This window comes from Nuphar pumila, chromosome 10 (assembly GCF_984573655.1).
Source record: "Nuphar pumila chromosome 10, dmNupPumi1.hap1.1, whole genome shotgun sequence".
In the NCBI taxonomy this organism is placed as follows: domain Eukaryota; kingdom Viridiplantae; phylum Streptophyta; class Magnoliopsida; order Nymphaeales; family Nymphaeaceae; genus Nuphar; species Nuphar pumila.
In genome coordinates, this window is record NC_143258.1 from 10,332,426 (window position 1) to 10,338,746 (window position 6,321).

The window sequence follows — 6,321 nt, forward strand, 5'->3', positions numbered from 1 at the left end:
TCGTGCAGTTTAGGCTCATGTGAAAATGAGAACTTTGTCCATACAATTTAGGTTCGTGCGAAAAGGAGACTATGTCCATACAATTTAGGCTTGTGCAAAAAGGAGCACTCTCCGTGCAGTTTAGTTTCATGCAGAAAGGAGCTCTCTCTGTGCAGTTTAGGCATGTGCAGAAAGGAGATTTTGTCCATGCTGTTTAGGCCCGTACGAGAGCAATTTCTGTGCAGTTTAGGCTCGTGCGGAAAGGAGCTTCTATCCATGTAGTTTATGCTTGTACGAAAATAAGCACTCTCTGTGCATTTTAGGCTCATGCAAAACGGAGTTCTCTCCATGCAGTTTAGGCTCATGCAGAAATAAGCTATTGTCCATGCAGTTTAGGCTCATGAGAAAAGGAGCACTCTCTATGCAGTTTAGGCTCGTGTGGAAAGGAGCTCATGTCCATGCAGATTAGGCTCGTGTGAAAAAGAGCACTCTCTGTGTTGTTTAGGCTCGTGAAAAAGGAGCTTTGTCTGTGCAGTTTAGGCTCATGCAAGAGTTGTTCTTTTATGAAAAATGTTTTTTCATAAAGCAACCATTTACAACATGAACAACATGTTTGTCATATGGAGATGTTACTCTATAAGCTCCATTTGTAAACATTGCCTGAACCACATACGGTCCCTCCTATTTGGACTCAAATTTACCACAAGAACGTCGAGATGGAATAACAGTGTGTCACATTATCAACACTAGATTTCCCTTTTGAATGACCTATACCTCACATTCTGATCATACGCATCAACCATTCTCGTTTGATAAACTTGTAATGATTAATGTGCTTGCAGCATTCTTCCATCTATAGAATTGACTTTAATATAACAAATTTGAGCTCTTTCTTTTTGAGTCGCAAATTATTAAGTGTTATCCTTAGTGATTGGAACTGGACTTTAAGGGTAATATCACTTCAGGACCATAGACAAGAGAACATGGGGTACAATTGGTGGATGTTATGTATGTCATTTGTACCCCGAAAAAGCTTCACCCAATTTCTTATGCCAATTTCTTTTGTTGATGTTGACTATCTTTTTAAAAAACTTGCACAAAGTTTTATTAAATGCTTCAACCAGTCCATTTGATAGGGGATGATAAGGCGACAAAAATTTCTACTTGATTTTGAACTTTGTGCAAAGTTTTTCCACCACTTGGTTCTTAAATGAAATCACATTGTCAGAAGTTATTGATTATGGGATTCCAAATTGATAAATGATATTGGTTCATGAAGAATTTGCAACTATTGCTCTAGTTACTGATCTGACAGGTATAACTTCAGCCCATTTAGAAAAATAATCAGTAGTTGTCATAATATATTGATGATTTGGGAGCAATCAGACCAATAATATCTAGGCCTCAAGATGCAAAGAGCTAGGATGAGATTGTAGCATATAGGTAGTCATTTGGTTGGTGTATAAGGTCGCCATGAATTTGGCATGCCTTACAGATCTGTGCAAACTTAACTACAACTGACATCATGGTGGGCCAATAGCAGTCGATTCTTTGTAATTGATTGCCCAATTTTAGAATGGGTTGATGAGCATTGCATGATCCTTGATGTACTTCATGAAAGGCTATAGTAGCTTCTCTTTTTGTGAGACATCTCAAAAGAATTCCAACATAAGATCTTCGATAGAGGGTATCATTAAGCACCACGAACTGGCAAGCCATCCTTCTAATTTGTATGTGTTCTTCTCACTCTTGAGGTAATCTCCCATTTTATAGGTAGTCATAAATAGGTCGTTTTCAATCATCTTTGAGGAATTGTATTGTCACCATATTAATTGTAGCTACCTCATCCTTGTCAAAGGTTAGTGAACAACTACCTAGTGAACTCTGAACTTTTATGTAATCGAGATGTAGTATATTATGTTGTACGCCTTGGGAGGCCATTTCACTTGGTCGTGATTGATAAGCTGCTCTATATTTTGCTCAGCTAACTTTGTCAGCTCTTTGGGATGGCCCGACTTGTCCAATTATGTTGTTTTCATGCTCAATATTTCTTGGTATAAAATGGGACATAAATAGTATTGGCATATGATTATATATAATAGCATTATATACCCTTGGTGGGACTGTTTGAATTCTTATGCTTATCTGAAATTCACTTTCTTCTGGAATTGATGATCGTTTGGCATATTGAGCCAATTGTAGAGCATGATCAAGTGAGACCAGGTATACTAAAAGTTAGGATATCAAATGAATTTTCTAATCCTTTGAGTATCCTATGATATATGGCAAACTGAGTTCATTTAATGAAATAACCAAGATCCTCACATACTCAATTTGAGCTTCTACCTGTAATGTTGAAAATGGTGATGGAGACACAATCTTCACTATATAGATCAAATCTATGCTAAGTCAAGAGTGTGAAACAATCAATAAATATTTTTAGTAATGTTGAAGATCAACATCATTTGTCATTTCACATAGCCATATTTGAGGTAATAATGGAGCAAAAGAACAAATCCTAATCTTTCAAATGATCGAGGTTGAAAATGATAAAATAAGAATATGGAGGAAAATGTTATGGATCTATCCTCATAACACTTTCAGTCTACTATCAGGGTAGATCCAAAGCACACCTTATTCTACATAACAGGTCAGACAGTCAGAGGACGTAAGACTGAACTATATGGATCATGTTTGCTTTCGACCACTTGCAATCCAAAGCCATGTGTCCATCATTCCTACATCTTTTGGGAATAAGAATGGCTTGTCATATTGTCTTTGTAAATAGTAATTTCAAAAATTCAAAAAAAATAAAGAATTTTGAAAATCTAAAAAAATAAAAAAAAATTCAAAAAGATTGCCTCTTTTGTTGCAATTTTTTTGTCATTTAAATGAATTTTGTCAAAGAAGTCATTGCATTTATAAGAAGTTCACATGCACCTCATGCCACTCCTTGCAGTATTAGAAATGGTCAATTTCTTTTCTATTATTATAAAGAGAAAACTTGAAGGTAGAGCCCTTTATGAGAAAGGAATATAAAATAAAGAAGCTTGCAGTGAAATAGAAGGATAAATTTCTTTATAAAGCTTAAAGATAGCAAAGGATGAATCATACAGAGACATATTGAGTCTCATATTCTATAGTTTAAGACCATGATGATCTACTTAGAGGAAAAACTCTTCAAGTTGAAAGATGTCAAGACTGCCTTCTACATTAGCTTTGCTTTAAGCACCTTCTTTGGACGGTCTTGTGGACTTATCCGTCCTATGCTCTATTATCTTTTGCTCCCAAGCCTTGTTTTCAACATCTCTAAAAAAGACTAAGTCATCTCATTGTACAAAGAAAAAACTACTCATTCAGGCTTTATCCTTGGGCATTTTTTTGTTTAAGAAGAGTAGCAAAAAAAAAGAGTTCTCGCAAAAACAATGTCAAAATGCTAAAAAAAGTGTTAAAAAGAATTATTAAAAAAATATGAGAAAGCTCCAAAAAAAATTAGTGTTTCCTTTGCAATTGAAGATCTCAAGTAAGAGATGCCTAGGATTTTTTAAGCCATTTTCTTTTCTTTGGGCCTCACGTTCAATATCAAACCATCATTGGTACCCCTATTGAGCCTCGTGATACCTAAATTTAAAAAAAAAAAAGAGCCTTAAAAGAAAAAAATAAAATTTCATTCCTTACCATTGTCATTACCATTCACCTTGTTCAATAACCCGTGTCCTATTTATTTTCTTCAAAGTCTTTAGAAAATGATTGACTACTTAGAAATATTCAATATGAATCAGTTTGATGCAAGCCTTGTAGTGAGAAGGTTAAAGTGCACCAGAATGGAAAGTCTCAAGCGTATATGTACTTGGAGCTCTCATTTTTGGGCCTACATGGTTAAGGAATCTTGATCATTTAAAAGTTTCTAGAATCTCAATTTTTGTGAGATTAGATTGGCAACTATTGAAGCATAAGCTTATACATGTGCTTCTATGACTAATTGCTTCAAAATTTGAGAGTCAAACAGAAGATTTATTCTAATAAAAAAGAGTGTGCTTATTTATTTTATAATGACTTCAATTATGAGGCAAAAACTGAAAAGTGAAATCAGATCAACATTGGCAAATAATCAAATTGATGTTGAGTAATGCAAGTTGCACAAACTCACTTCTACATTCACTCTTTTCATATCTACAACACTTTCATGGCAAGCATTCAGTCGGATGAAAATTTCCATTTTCAAAATGTGTTCTATTTTTTTTTGTATCAAAGGGAAATTCTTCTTTTTTTAAATATAGCATTAATTTTAGACTTAGGTCATCATGTAAATTGCATTTCACAAGTCTCACCATGGCACTTAGCATTATATCATGCATCATTGTCATTCATAAATGTTATATTTGTCTTATCATTTGTTTGTCATGAATTTTTTTTAACATCATGATTTGATTGTCTTATCTATAACATTTATATTGCAATCATTCATTCATGTCAACTCATTTGACCCACAATGATTTATAAGTTATCCTACAACAAAATTATATTGGTAAATTTTTTTTGCAATCTTTAGCAATTTTGTCCAAATTGGGTTTTTCACAATGCACAGATCATTGTCATAGCTTTTGCAAGAAGTGTCATTTTGAATCAATCTTTTAAAAATGTTGTGTCTGGCTTTATTTTGTCTTGCTTATTTCGTCTTGAGATCAATGGTTGGTCATTGGCAAGACCTCTCACTTTGCACGACTACTCATTATGTCAAAGAGACTCGCGTAAAACAAGGTTCCTGCTTTATCTTGAAACCAATGGTTGATCATCGGCACAACCCACACACCTTGAACGATTAATCAACAAGTCAGGGAGTAACAAATGTCTGAAAATGCAATTTTGTCAACAATCATTTTTTTGTCAAGAATGACAATATCAACTTCATGCAATCTAATGCCAAGTGTCTTCTATATAGTTTTTTCAAAAAAATGATCTTTTATCAGTGAGAAAAAATCATCTTAAGAACTTGCTTCGAGATCATCTTGATCAAAATTTGTTAAATCGGAGCATTTCACCATGCATCATCATGTCATGTCATATGCATCTTTTTGCATGTTATTCATAAGTTTTCTTACAATTGACATAGTTCTTAGGATCCCAATTGTCCCATGTCCTATTACGAAATGCCTACCTAGTCCTATCTTAAGATCATCATGTCTTATAGATTGATGGAGCAATCTGAAACCCATACAATGAGTGCATAAACCCTTATCCTTTTTTGAAAGGCATATTTCTGAAAAGACATCATTCTATTTCATCCTATCAAAAGTAAAAATTGTCTTCATCTTTTCGATGCTTTTACCCCCAAAAAGCTTGTCTCTACCTTCGTCTTTTAAAAATTAAGTCTTTGTCATTGTCAAAATCATTGATTGTTTTTCATGCAATTTCAAGTGACAAGGCACTTGTTTCATCTTCGTCTGACTCACATCATCAAGTTCATTAGAAATCCTTTGTGTGAAATAAGGTACTAGTTTAGTCTGCAGACCAACCTTGATTGGTCAGACCACTCTGCCTATATGAGTCAGGCACCTCAAATAGACCTCTATGTTAAGCTATGTACACGTCTTTAGCTAACATCACTATCAAGTCGTCTATGTCATTATTTTTATAAGATCACTTTTTGAAAATATTATGTTAGAGTCAATCCTTTTGTCTTTCAAAAGTGGTGTGCCTACTTTTTTATTATCAATCGAGTTTTGCATGCTCGACAATAAATAAGGCCATCGACAAATACAAATTTTGACTGAGTCATTTCATGTCAAAGTCATGTACCAAAATTCAGTATTTTTAACATATTTTAAGGTTATATTGACTTGAATTTTATATTTGGCCTCCAAAACAATGTCCTCAAGATTTTTTTCAAAAGAAAATTAAACTAAAGGATCTCTGATTTTAAACGAGCTAAAAATTAGGTCAATACAACATCGGAGTAGAAAGTTATAACCAAAACAAGGTGACTTGTTTAATAAAAAACTTGTTTTCCAGGTAGATCCCACTTCGAGCGTATTTTTAACCACTAAAATTATTGAATTTGGTTATTCACTTAAAAGGTGAATCAAAGTTAAGGATGATGTATTTCTAACTCGTTAAAAATCACCTCAAACCAATATTCGAATAAAAACTTATGGCCGAAAGAAGTTAACCTGTCAGACCTATTTTTACCCAATTTCATTAACGACGAGTTATGTTGTCGGTAGCAGTTGCATAAAAATCCTAATGACAAGATAACTTATCGATATATATTTAAAGGTATTGTTAGTGGTTTTTTAAGTTGTCATCAGGGAGTCCAAAAATAAAAAATCATCGTCAAAGGTC